This window comes from Leptinotarsa decemlineata, unplaced genomic scaffold, assembly GCF_025532065.1.
Source record: "Leptinotarsa decemlineata unplaced genomic scaffold, Ldec_3_MD MMD2_P_RNA_scaffold_12, whole genome shotgun sequence".
Classification (NCBI taxonomy): Eukaryota; Metazoa; Arthropoda; class Insecta; order Coleoptera; family Chrysomelidae; genus Leptinotarsa; species Leptinotarsa decemlineata.
In genome coordinates, this window is record NW_027412526.1 from 13,382,847 (window position 1) to 13,397,493 (window position 14,647).

At 37.6% G+C, this 14,647-nt stretch overlaps 3 long non-coding RNA genes across 3 annotated transcripts in view; all 3 read right to left on the reverse strand.

The window, feature by feature from the left end:
- The window catches only part of LOC141481984 (uncharacterized), a 466,857-nt gene that overhangs the window by 17,558 nt on the left and 434,652 nt on the right, over positions 1-14,647 (reverse strand). The gene's annotated exons all lie outside the window — the stretch shown is intronic.
- On the reverse strand, positions 3,197-4,528 carry LOC141481967 (uncharacterized). The gene is made up of 2 exons (XR_012465268.1): positions 3,600-4,528; positions 3,197-3,544 (listed from the first exon to the last, which is right to left on the reverse strand). It is a non-coding gene; the product is annotated as an uncharacterized lncRNA (long non-coding RNA).
- LOC141481972 (uncharacterized) lies at positions 8,755-9,921 on the reverse strand. The gene is made up of 2 exons (XR_012465275.1): positions 9,168-9,921; positions 8,755-9,106 (listed from the first exon to the last, which is right to left on the reverse strand). It is a non-coding gene; the product is annotated as an uncharacterized lncRNA (long non-coding RNA).

A 14,647-nucleotide genomic window follows, 5' to 3' on the forward strand; every position in this document is an offset into this window, starting at 1 on the left:
CGATTGTTTTTTTTCTTTCAACTCAGTGACAATCGATGAAGATGCATTATTAACCTTCCTTTTGATAGTTCTGGATTTTTTATCAACACCAAGAGGGGGGTAGATGAAGGGTGTTTGGATGATGATGATTGTGAAATGATTGGAGTTTCAACGATAATTTGTTGAATTGGTTCCGGCACATCTGCGAAGTTAACGAAGTCGCTAATATCAAAATCACTTATCGAGTCTTGAGACTGTAAATGTAATACTGGAATATTTTCAAAATTAGTGTGATCGATATCAACAAGTGGTGAACCATCTTCAGCAATCAATAGTGGCATGGAGCTCATGATAATGATTATTTAGGTTTGGAGGAATGACATGTGATAGCAATAGAATGTGGATAGGAAAGGTGATGATGTTACTGATACTTCACCTTTTATAGAAGAAAATAAACTAGCGCATGCGCTCTTTCGTCAACTAGCCCACTCTTTCATCGACTAGAGATGCCATATCCTTCCCTCCCACTTAAAACGAGTCAAGTGATAGGTGGGAGTCGTACCACTTCCGTTTCCTATTCAATCGTATAAGTCGACTTGCGATCCTGAAGTTCATTCATTCACTCTCTACAACTGTGAGCAAACAACAACAAGATGAATTCTGCAAAAATAAATGCTGCATTAAATAGAATATCTGCTGTTGATGAAAACAATTGGATAGACGAATCAGATGATGATGATGTCAATGTTCCGCTAGAGGAAGTGATAGTTGAAGCAGAAGATGTTGGAGTCGATGAAGATGAGATAGACGAAGTTGAAAACGAGGCCAACCAAAGCGACGAAGATGATGACGTGATGGAGTTTGAGAGGGTCATGGATGAAGAAGGAGATGATGAAGGGATAGAAGCTGACACAACTGAAGGCGATGGTGCTTTGAGGATCGGTATGCGAACGCTCAATGTCAGTGAGACATTGGAAGATCCCTTGGATTTGTATTGTGCAATGGATGCATACGTATTGATCAGCACAATAGATGGAGAGAACAAAAAACTATGCTGGTGCTGCTTTCGGTTTTATTCGCATAGAAACAATAATGGAGGGTGGTATGCCCATGTCAACACCCACAACACTGTCTCAATTATGGAAATGGGACAAAATTGGTGTGAAGCTTGCGAGAGGCCACTAACAAACTTCACCCGAGTATCTACATGTATTATATGTAATAATGTCCAACCTGTGGCACAATAACCGTGGACCTACTGGTCAAAAAAAAACAACAGCCCTTTTCAGGGCTACATTATTCACACAAACGGTAGTAGTAGAATTCACAGATTATGTGATAAATGACTACTTTGACTAAAAAGTCGAAGTTAGGATTTGGTTTATCATCGAATATCTGTGTATATGATGAGTACTACTTTGACTGAAAAGTCGAAGTTGATATTTTCTCAATCATTGAATATAATGATGAGTACTACAGAGTTGGATGATGATACTTTCACATAAGTTTTGACTATAGTGTTAACCTATTTCTGATTGAAAGTATAATGATAGCTCTGAAAATAGTTGTTTATTGTCTTTAATTGTAGCCCTTAAAAGGGCTGTTTTTCCTATTAATCCATACAATGGTATGGACTAACGCTCTTCATCATCAGAAACAATCATGATGGTGTCATCATCTGAATCATCTGTATCTGATGATATACTGATGATGTCGTCCTCATATTCATCAGATTCATCTGAATCAGATGATATACTAATTATGTCGTCCGCATGATCATCTAGCTCGTTATCCTGTAAATCGTCTAACTCATCTACTTCCTCTTGCATACGTTCCGGGAAATCATCAGGAAGATCGTAGATGCGTTGCAGCATTTCTGCGAAGGTTGTACTGAAATGATCAAACGTAGAATCTATTTCATGTACCTGGATGGGTCCTGTACTCATCATAGAAGACTCTGGTACACTCATCGGTTCGGTGGTGGAATCAGCAATCGACATTGTGGAAGAATGATGTAGAACTGGGATTGATACTATATTTATATTGGAAGAAATAAAACGGAGGGGGTGAAGTGTAAATGTAGAACAGTGTTTGAGATTCGAAAACATTAAAAATGACGATCTTCATGAAACTCTGAGCGATTATTATGAGAAATTCTAAGTGATTATTATGAAAAACTAATAAGAGAGAGGGAGGAAGACACTGCCCAAGCCTCGCAGTGCCTCGTGTACACCAACCAAAAAAGTGTGTACTCCGTGGAAGGAAAGGAAAGGAAAGGAAAGGAAAGGAAAGGAAAGGAAAGGGTGGGAGAAACAGGGAAACGATTACATATCGTCGTCGGAATTTAGGACATCATCGTCATCAATTAGGATGGGAGATGGCGGAAGACTGTCCTCGATAAGGATTGGGGATGGTGGAAGTCTGATGTCGCCAGCGTCATCGTCGTCGTCGTCGTCATCCTCATATGTGATGTCTACAGGCGGTGGGTCACCCCATTCGTCATCCCATTGGTAGGGATCCGGATAATCCCCGTCCGATAAGTCAGCTTCATCACTCCCAGTGACATGCTGAACCTGCACCCTGTAGTCATTATTCATGAATTCGAAGGGAATGTCATGAGGTGCCGTTGTGGAGTCCACGAATCCTTCCTGTATATATGCACAGTAAGGCATCTGAGGCTCCGGGACACTATAGGGCTCAGTAGTTGAATCAGGTTCCATGTTGGAGGTGGCTGATCAACTGAATATTCCAACAGATAATTCCTACTTTTATACTTTTGAAAGGGAGTGGGGAGGAGTGGGGATGAAAGAACTTGGAATTGAAATTGAAAAAAAGAAAAATAATGAAAAGACGAAGTGAAGAAAAATGCTCCAACCATCGCATTGTTCAATGTGTACCAAACCAAAACAATGTACACCCTTTATTTCACTTCTTTTTTCATTTGTTTTTTTTTGTTTTTTATTCCTAAAATTATAATTACAAACCTAAAACTACCATGCTACCTAATTATCCTAAAACTATCCTAGTTGACCTAAAAACTATTTCCCTTTATTCAAAAATTTCTTTATAAATATTTTTAGTTCATTATTGAGCTCTATCGAAGAGGTCTCTGCCTTCCGCCTTTCCTTCAGAGCTGCAGTCCTTCGATCTACCTCGGCCATCCTCATTAACAACTCGCGCCGTTGGCTAGCAATTTCATTCTCCTCCCGGGAAATGCTAGCCAACGCGGCCTCACTATTTCGTGAAGCGAGTGCAACATCCCTACACCTCTGTAGGAAAGTTTCCATCTCCTGGGGGTTAACCTCTCCGATAGGCTCCGGCACTGGTGGCACTTGTGGCGCGATCTCCCCGGCAGGCTTCGACACTGGTGGCACGACCTCCATGGCAGGATCAGGCACCGGTGTGAGTTCCATGGGTGTCAACATCGCTAATAGTGCAAATTGGGTGGGGATTTCACCTGGAGATGGCACCCTCGGCACCGGCTTATATGCCCTCCGTCTTTCCACTGTCAATGCGAGCGGTGTGGGACGTCTCGGAGGATTCCTTTTGGCGGTCGACCAACTACCTGCATAAGGGTTAGTCCTATTGCATTTACTCCTATACCTTTGAATAGGACCAACCTTAGCTGCAGATTGCCGCTTGGCTTTGTTAACAACCCTGTCTTCCTGGAATGAGACAGGGCTGCGTGGCCGCTGCACACCACCCGAAGTTGAGGCCTTCACCTCTTGGACCTGCCTGGTCGCTCCACCTCAACATCCACAGGTATGATCGATGCCACAGCGTTGTCGATTTCCTGCGTGTAGTTTTCCATTCTGAAAATGTAAAATAATACAAAGTTAGTTGTTATGAAAAAGTAACATTGATAACTTACTCAAAATTCGCTTGTTGTAGACTGTAGAAGACTGCTGTATTAGACTGATGTTGTAGTAGACTGCTGTAGCTGGACTGCACTCGATGAGAAGACTTGTCGTACTGAATGCCGAGAAGTGTGCTCCTCGGGGTGTAGGCAGAAGTGGGAGTGGTGGGAGTGAGGTGGGGGCGCGCATGCGCAATTGTGGGGTGAGGCGAGCAATGATGGGAAGGGGGCGGGGCTAAAAGTGGAGGAGAGTGGGCGGGGACTACAGTGTGTTGTTAAAATTTTTTTTTAATGAAACATAAAATTAAAAATTTTTAGTCATAGAACCGGCATTGGTCATCCTCAGTCATAGAACCGGCATTGGTCATCTACTTGAATTGTGACTGGAGAAAAAAATCTTTATTTTTTGTAAATCTATATTATTAAAATCAATAATGGGGGTATTTAATGTTCAGTGTGTATGTAGAATCGATATTTTTTGAGAAATGAGTGGTGGAATCTCATTATTATAATATTGAATTTATTACACTTATTTTCAATTTTACACGAAAAATAGTAATGACAAAAGTTGTAGAGAATTTAATTTCCAACAAATTTGGTCTCTATTAATTTTTTCGCAGGATTGATATTTTTCGAGAAAAGAACGGGTTGTAATCTCATTATGTAATATTGAATTTATTACACTTATTTTCAATTTTACATGGAAAATAGTGATGACAAAAGTTGTAGAGAATTTAATTTCCAACAAATTTGGTCTCTGATAATTTTTTCGCAGGATTGATATTTTTCGAGAAAAGAACGGGTTGTAATCTCATTATGTAATATTAAATTTATTACACTTATTTTCAATTTTACACGAAAAATAGTAATGACAAAAGTTGTAGAGAATTTAATTTTGGCAATGGCAAAACTAGAAAAAAACTAGAAAAAATAATAAGAAGGAGGCGGTGGGGGGGGGGCAAGAGGGTATAGGGTTTTGAAAATAAAAATTTTTTTCAATTTTAAAATTTATTTTCAAATTTCAAAAAATTTTTTTCAAATTTGCTTTTTTTTTTTTCAAATGAATTTTTTTTTTCAAATTTTAACAGTTCATTATTAATTTTTCAAATACACATTTTTTTTTTCCTAACCTAACTTAATCAGGCCCTTCCCAGGCAGGCTATTCCACTTCACTATTCACCATGTTGGTTCAATTGATACGTCATCTGTTGCTTTTGGTTTTGGTTCTATTATTCTAATATTTGGATCAATGTTCAGTCCTGGATATCCCAGTCCACCTGATGGCCTGACTTTATGGCTTTTCTCCAAAACTTCAACTCTCTCTTCCAGTACATCATACTTTTTCATTGTAGTCGCTGTTATGTTTGACATAGCATCAAATTTTTTATTTGTAGACGCTGTTATGTCAGACATTTTTATGTCTACATCATTTGTAAGTTTGTCAAATTTACGAGTGAAAGTTATCCGAGCCTCTGCAATTTTATCGTCAAATGCTTGACGGGCATCGCGAGCAATATCGCCTATTGTGGATTGTATTGCAGCTTGTAGGGCTAGAAGTATAACCTCCTTTGTTCCGTTAATTTCCCCCTCAAGGTATGATATAGTTACACAATCACTCTTGTCAATTGGTTTGCTTGTATTTTTCAATATTTTTCTTTGCATGTCATAATGACCATCTTTTGTTAATTTAAATCCATTGCCGGATGGACCTCGGATGACATTACCACCCCATTTTTTTTTTCTGCCAAATTTATCGATTGTTTTAGACATTGTGCACCCACGATGATTCTTTTCAAACTGATATTCCTTTCATTTACATTATACTATATATTGCAGTAATCGATTAGGGAAATAGAAATAATACAAATAAAATTTTAATCATTTTATTTTCATTACAGTAATACATATACATACATACATAATACATTAATATCACAATACTTCTGTCATATTGAATTTTCCGGTTTTGAAGATATTGAATGATACTTCAATCATTGATCTCGGCAGATAATAAATTAATCAATTGATCCAATGGAGTCTCCTGAGATTGTGATTGTTGAATAATATTACTTATCCAACGAATGTTCTCATTTGGATCGTTTTCATAAAATTCAATATCATTATGACCCCAAGGAAGAGTGTGGGTAGTATTCGGAATGATGAATCGTTTATCGTCGTGGTATGATAATGCAACTTTATTTTTCAATTCAGTATACATATCATGCAACACGCTCCTAAATGAATTCATCTTTCTGAATATCATACCACCTTGTTCGACGATTTTTTGATAATCTTCGCATGTCAATTCATTCTTTATTACCGATCGTTTAACCCCTTTGGCTTTCTTAAATTCACCATCAACAGATTTCACATAATATGCTTTAGCACCTGTACCATAAAAACTCATGATTGGATCATTTGGAAATTCATCTTTGAAGTTACCCAAGACTGAACTTGTTACTGGAATATTGAATTGGTTAACTATACTGTAATTGGATGTATCAAATCTACTTATGTTAGTTTTTATGAATTCATAAAAATTTTCTGTGTTTACTTTAAGAATGAGCGAGTCGGTATCTGTGTAAAGTAAAGAGACATTTTCATCAAAGTGTTGTTTGATGCATCCATAGAAAAAGTCATACATGACTGTTTTAGATAATTCTAATATGGAACATCCCAAATATAATGGTTTATCGTAATGAACCTTCACTCTACCAAATTGAATGGCAACGAAATTATCAGTGAAAATTGAACAATTTTTGAAATTTGGTTTGGCTATGAGAGTGCTGGCACCTATATTTTTCTTTATATTTTCCCAATGTGTAACGAGTCTAACATCAATTCGATTATCTACATTCTCCATTGTCTTTCCATATACCGCATTATTCATTAGTTTATAGAAATCTTTAACAGATTTGTTGTTAGACCTATTACGCATTTCAGTATTAAGATCTATATAGGGTTTCATCCAGCATGATTGTTTGAATTTCAATACTCTATGTGTATTCATTACAATCAATCCATTTTTGACAGCTTGCTGTAGATTCCTATAATGAACAATATATTTTCTTTTATCATTCAAACTTGGAATTAATTTGGGAATTTTCGATTGTGTACGAGGTGGTATTATTTTTTCGACTAAAAATGGAAGGTCAGAATGTTTATCATGCAACTCTTGTGGATAATGAATGTCCACTTCAAATACATACCCATACGGACTATCAGTACTCACATCCATCACATCAAGATTAAGAATTTCAGTTGGTGTCAACCATGTAAATTCACTTGTTGGTAGAGGTTGTGACATACTGTGACCGTATAGATTTGTTGCATCTAAATATGTAATGAATGTGGAAGGTTCATTGGGATTATAATTCGGTAAAAATCTATTATTTGCTATATGTTTCCTCTCGCTACATTGACTAATTCCACCTCGTATACCTTTTTGAAAAAATTGAATCATATCAATGTCAGTTAGTAACTCCAATTCAACATTAGTGAACTTCAACATGGCATCCCATGATAATCCAGGTGCAGTGTAATATTGTGCCGGATCTGAGTTATATATCTCTAAACTTGTGGTGCGGAAGTTTTCAAAAATATCACATAGTAGCAATACATCCGACTTCAAATACAAATCAGAGTATTCCCCCAAATTCTGACACTCGAATAAATTCCAAACATTTCTAGCCCTATCATAATCAGTTTCCGATATATGTTCACAATTGAGTGTGTCATAAAACTGATTTTTTGTCGGAAGTAATGAATAATTCAATTTGTCGATGTCATCAACAAAACTATATGGAAATACACCTTTCTGTCTCATCAAATTGAATTTCTCAATTTGTGGGAAATGTTTGTGCATCTCCAAACATTGATCGGAGGTCAAGTTTGCACCCAACTTCTCCAACGAATTAGTCATAAATTTATAACTATCGATAAATCTCATTTTGAGATAATTCTTCCTAACCACACCATCTTTATCGGTATAGCTGTGTGTAAAGAGATGCTTCGTGAAAGATATATATTTCTCTTTAGTTTGCGGGATAACATCAACTTTCTCTTTATTCCTATACAATTCTTTTATGAATAAATGACAATCATAACCACTTAAATTATGAAAAATGATAGGTATGAAGTTTGGTATTTTGAAATTTAAATTACATTTCGAGTGAGCGGCATGTGATCTTTTCTTTCCTGTGACATGACAATGATCTCTTACTTTGACTTCACCATCAGTAAATGCTTTATTACATATACCACAAGTTCTGGCTGCAGCAAACTGTTCTTCTTCTTCAACAGTTTGTGTATCCATTGGTTTAGGGTTTCTGAGATGATTTTCATGTATCTCTTTCAAATCATCTTCAATGCTACTCACAAATTTCTGAGCTGCATCTACACCCCTATATGTAACAAATTTTGACAAATCATCATTATATGAACACTTTATCAAATAAGCAAATGAATATGGGGCATGTTTGAATGTTTTAATCGTGTATGAACTTTCAGGATTTGGCTCATTCACATGAATCGGTTTAAGCACTGATTCAAAATCAGCATACACTACAAATGGCACCCTCATTTGTCTCTCAAAGTTTTCAAACATTAGTTTATTTTCCGCAACCATTCTACCATATTTATTGATCTTTAAATTAGTAGTTGGTGTTGTGGTACTAATGTGATTACAATCATACATATTATGACGTAAAAGCAATCTCTCATCAGAAAAATATATCAAACATCCGTCACAAAAATATTTTTTCTGTCTATGAGCTGATAGTTGATTAGAAACTAATCTTGAAAGATCTTTGATCCAACAATAGTGACCATTACCGGAGTCATCAGTTATAAACAACAAATTGACATGTCTCCGGAGTCTTCTCTGTGAGTATCGCAATGGACCAATCACTTCATACTTCATTTAACCCTTCTCAAATGTACTCTCTAAACCGTAAACATCAATTGAAATATCATTCCTATCTTCGAATCTTTCAATACTCTTATTATTAACTTTAACCGGAAAATCCATACCTGTGACATCTAAAACAGTGGAAAAATGTGGATATGACGTAATTTCGGACACTCGACTATCTGCAGGATATAGTGCTGATGTTATAGCCCAAGCAAAACAATATTGATCTTCATTACGAACATTCACAACAGCTTTCTTCCATTGAATACATTGAGGCAGCTTCACATATGAACGTCCTTCCAGTGGACTGTATTTATTAATGTTGACCTCGAGAAACAATATTTTTTCACAAGTCCAACCTGAATTATAAAAAAAAAATATTACTATTCAATCTTATTGAAATTTTTAAAAAATAAATACCTGAGTCACGATCCTGGAACTCGGTCGTTTGAGCCACAATTACATCACGGAATCCATCAAAAACAGCATTCAAATCTGAAGATTGGTCCACTATTTTATTTTGGGAATTAAATGACTTCGTGTCCCTCGAATCATCAGTCTGAAGAATATAATTCCCAAAAACTTCCATATTCACCTTGATGCTTTTATGGATCCTGATGGCGGATTCCAGTAATTCAATGACCTTCTGCCTAATCTCATTGAAAAATGACATGTAGTCACTGGTTACAATCGAACTCTCCACCCTGTATGTAGCAATGCGGCAATTGAATGCATTCGTTATAATTTGAACACCGTCAGACAATTGAACACATGCATTATTTTTATGACTCATGGTTCTTCGGTGAGAATTCACTTGGGTCATAGGAATTGTCACATTACAACAATTGCACGTATACATAGGTGTTGCATTATCCACTCTAACCCGTTTCACTGCAGGCCCTCCTTGGCAACTCTGGAGCTGATGCCGACGAAGATTATCACTACGAGTGAAAGATTTACCACAGTCACAGGAATACATTTTATATAATAGTTCTCACTAACTCACTTGATGTAAACTGACATAGCCAACACTCGTACGCTTCTTAAATACACTCTGATAGGACCCGTCAAGACGTCATAGCCAACCCCACTTCTCAACTACATGCGCCAAGATTACCTCCCAACTGAATGCGATAACAGATGTCGATATACGAGCAAGCAGTGGTCGTTGTGGTCTCGGAGAGGGTAGACGTTAGGCAGACGGTCCTCGGCTGCCGTGGTGTCACCATCGATAGCGGGGCTAGAGCAATGCGTTACGTCACAACCTTCATCGCTTCGGGAGAGGTGAGGGCAGACCGATGAATACGCATTACTCTGCCACACGTCGTGGAGTGAACATGTCGCTCTCTAGCCGTTGAACGGTTATTGCTGTGACGTCACTCCACTACTAACTTGGTGCCCTCACACCGATGGAGCATTTATTACTTGGAGGATCTTCGAAGTATGCAGACGTATGTTTGTACATAGACAAACAAGCACATGATGAAACCCTGTACCGTGCATTCTCCTACACACACACACACACACATAAACACACAAAATCTCATATGAAAAAAAAATCTGAACGATCCATGCACCAGACACTTCAAGGTCACAACGCCTTGACTTCACTGCACAACAAAAAAAGCAAATAACACGTCATATTGGTGGGGGGAGGATTAGAACCGGGAAAAAAATTCTGAACGATCCATACACCACACCCTTCAAGGTCACATCACCTTGACTTCACCAAACAACAACCAATAAAAAAAGCAATTAATACGTCATAGTGGTGGGGGGAGGCCGAGAATCAGCTGTAAACAACTACTTTTGTCGCGGAGTTTTCAGCGAGACAAATATCGTCAGTGGAATGGAGTGGAATGATGCCCTCTCTACTCTTGAATCTTAAAATCATACCGGCTTGCCGCACCAAGGCAGAAATCTTAGCCGCACAGATGCAGAAGGCTGTCGTTCTTGGTTCACTGCGCTTGCTCAGGGCACATGCTTCTCGGACCCAATGATCACTTATCACACGGTGTGGGGAGTGGTCATTGGTTGATAATGCTGGCGCGCCCTCCCGAATGTATCGGGGCTTCGGGGGATAGGTCCTGACCAGCGCCCACTACAGTGAAAAAAAAATGATAATAATAATTATTTTTCCCCAAGACATATGAAATGTGTAGGAATGGTTAGTATATAATGCAAGAGCACTAAAAGAGAGTACAGTCATTTGTGAATAAAGATAGGTATATAAAAGTCAACATGAAAATACATATACACACATACACTTATATACATATATGATTCAACTAGCCATTCAAATATTCTTCCAACGACTAGAAACATTTTTCAGTCAGGAAGACTTTGAGGGAGCTACTGAATTTTTTTGAATATTTGGCTTCTTTTATATTTTTGGGTAAATGATTGTAAATAGACATACCCATAATTGTAGGTGGATTGTCAGAGACCTTATATTTTGTGAATGTAATGTGATAATTTTTTCTTTAACGTGTATTATTTACGGAGTGAAAGTCTCACGTCAAAACAAATTTTCGTATATTTTCAAAAATAAAGACGGATAATTCATAAATATAGATATGAAGGTCAAAATTCTAAAATGTTCAAAAACGTCCCTGCAGGAATGTGTACTAGGAACTCTAGCTATTATTCTTACTATTCGTTTTTGTATAGAAAATTTTTTTTTGCCAAAGTGGAATTTTCCCACAAACATATTCCATATCTACTTCGTGACACAACCTGTGCATGATATACAGCCACTAGCTGAGGTATTTCCAGTATATGTTTGAGATTTCTGAACATAAAACATACATAATTCAATCTTTTCATTAAGTTTGTGCAGTGACCTTTTCAGCTTACATTTTCATCAACAAAGAGTCCAAGAATATTGGTTTCATCTGTACTGTCAATGGATACATCGACACTCATCTTGATTCTGAGAGGATCGCATTTCCTTTGATAGTAATGAAATCGTATAATTTGGGTTTTATGAGCGTTCAAATTCAAAAAATTTGTATTGCATCAGTTCTAGAGCTTTTTCTGTATCTTTTTGCATATTAAATTCATTTTTTGTGAAATTATCAATGACCAGTTTTCTACATACATTGTTACATGAATGCCTTTCAAGAATTTATCCAGATCGTTAGAGTACAATATGAATAAAATAGGTCCCAGGATCGATCCTTGTGGTACACCAATATTAATGGCTTTACTCTTTGAATTGACGAAACCAACTCTTTCAGATTGGATATTTGTAATACATACGTATTGATGACGGTCTTTCAAAAAGAGGAAATCTATTCTAATGTTACACCCGATAATTATACAATTTCGATGATATGATTGACACAGTCAAATGCCTAGCTTTGATCACAAAAAATCCCAGCAGGGCACTCGCCTTCCTCAATGAACTCTATGACTATTTCAAAAAAAGCGATAATAGCAGTATTAGTGGAACGACCAGATAAAAAACCGTGCTTCCTCCTGCAGCCTCAGCAACCAGATAAAAAACCGTGCTTCCTCCTGCAGCCTCAGCAACGGAAAACTTGTAAGTGAGAAAGTAAAAAGGGACGCAGGGTTCTGAGAATACATCATTTTTGAAGGCATGGTTGTGTTATGAGTAGTTGTTTACAGCTGATTCTCGGCCTCCCCCCACCACTATGACGTAATAATTGCTTTTTTATTGGTTGTTTGGTGAAGTCAAGGTGATGTGACCTTGAAGGGTGTGGTGTATGGATCGTTCAGAATTTTTTTCCCAGTTCTAATCCTCCCCCCACCAATATGACGTGTTATTTGCTTTTTTTGTTGTGCAGTGAAGTCAAGGCGTTGTGACCTTGAAGTGTCTGGTGCATGGATCGTTCAGATTTTTTTTTCATATGAGATTTTGTGTGTATGTGTGTGTGTGTGTGTAAGAGAATGCACGGTACAGGGTTTCATCATGTGCTTGTTTGTCTATGTACAAACATACGTCTGCATACTTCGAAGATCCTCCAAGTAATAAATGCTCCATCGGTGTGAGGGCACCAAGTTAGTAGTGGAGTGACGTCACAGCAATAACCGTTCAACGGCTAGAGAGCGACATGTTCACTCCACGACGTGTGGCAGAGTAATGCGTATTCATCGGTCTGCCCTCACCTCTCCCGAAGCGATGAAGGTTGTGACGTAACGCATCGCTCTAGCCCCGCTATCGATGGTGACACCACGGCAGCCGAGGACCGTCTGCCTAACGTTTACCCTCTCCGAGACCGCAACGACCACTGCTTGCTCGTATATCGACATCTGTTATCGCATTCAGTTGGGAGGTAATCTTGGCGCATGTAGTTGAGAAGTGGGGTTGGCTATGACGTCTTGACGGGTCCTATCGGAGTGTATTTAAGAAGCGTACGAGTGTTGGCTATGTCAGTTCACATCAAGTGAGTTAGTGAGAACTATTATATAAAATGTATTCCTGTGACTGTGGTAAATCTTTCACTCGTAGTGATAATCTTCGTCGGCATCAGCTCCAGAGTTGCCAAGGAGGGCCTGCAGTGAAACGGGTGAGAGTGGATAATGCAACACCTATGTATACGTGCAATTGTTGTAATGTGACAATTCCTATGACCCAAGTGAATTCTCACCAAAGAACCATAAGTCATAAAAATAATGCATGTGTTCAATTGTCTGACGGTGTTCAAATTATAACGAATGCATTCACTTGCCGCATTGCTACATACAGGGTGGAGAGTTCGATTGTAACCAGTGACTACATGTCATTTTTCAATGAGATTAGGCAGAAGGTCATTGAATTACTGGAATCGGCCATCAGGATCCATAAAAGCATCAAGGTGAATATGGAAGTTTTTGGGAATTATATTCTTCAGACTGAAGATTCGAGGGACACGAAGTCATTTAATTCCCAAAATAAAATAGTGGACCAATCTTCAGATTTGAATGCTGTTTTTGATGGATTCCGTGATGTAATTGTGGCTCAAACGACTGAATTCCAGGAACGTGACTCAGGTATTTATTTTTTAAAAATTTCAATAAGATTGAATAGTAATATTTTTTTTTTATAATTCAGGTTGGACTTGTGAAAAAATATTGTTTCTCGAGGTCAACATTAATAAATACAGTCCACTGGAAGGACGTTCATATGTGAAGCTGCCTCAAAGTATTCAATGGAAGAAAGCTGTTGTGAATGTTCGTAATGAAGATCAATATTGTTTTGCTTGGGCTATAACATCAGCATTATATCCTGCAGATAGTCGAGTGTCCGAACTTACGTCATATCCACATTTTTCCACTGTTTTAGATGTCACAGGTATGGATTTTCCGGTTAAAGTTAATAATAAGAGTATTGAAAGATTCGAAGATAGGAATGATAGGAGATAGTAATGTTTACGGTTTAGAGAGTACATTTGAGAAGGGTAAAATGAAGTATGAAGTAGTGATTGGTCCACAAATGAGGGTGCCATTTGTAGTGTATGCTGATTTTGAATCAGTGCTCAAACCGATTCATGTGAATGAGCCAAATCCTGAAAGTTCATACACGAATAAAACATTCAAACATGCCCCATATTCATTTGCTTATTTGATAAAGTGTTCATATAATGATGATTTGTCAAAATTTGTTACATATAGGGTTGTAGATGCAGCTCAGAAATTTGTGAGTAGCATTGAAGGTGATTTGAAAGAGATACATGAAAATCATCTCAGAAACCCTAAACCAATGGATGATACACAAACTGTCGAAGAAGAAGAACAGTTTGCTGCAGCCAGAACTTGTGGTATATGTAATAAAGCATTTACTGATGGTGAAGTCAAAGTAAGAGATCATTGTCATGTCACAGGAAAGAAAAGATCACATTCCGCTCACTCGAAATGTAATTTAAATTTCAAAATACCAAACTTCATACCTATCATTT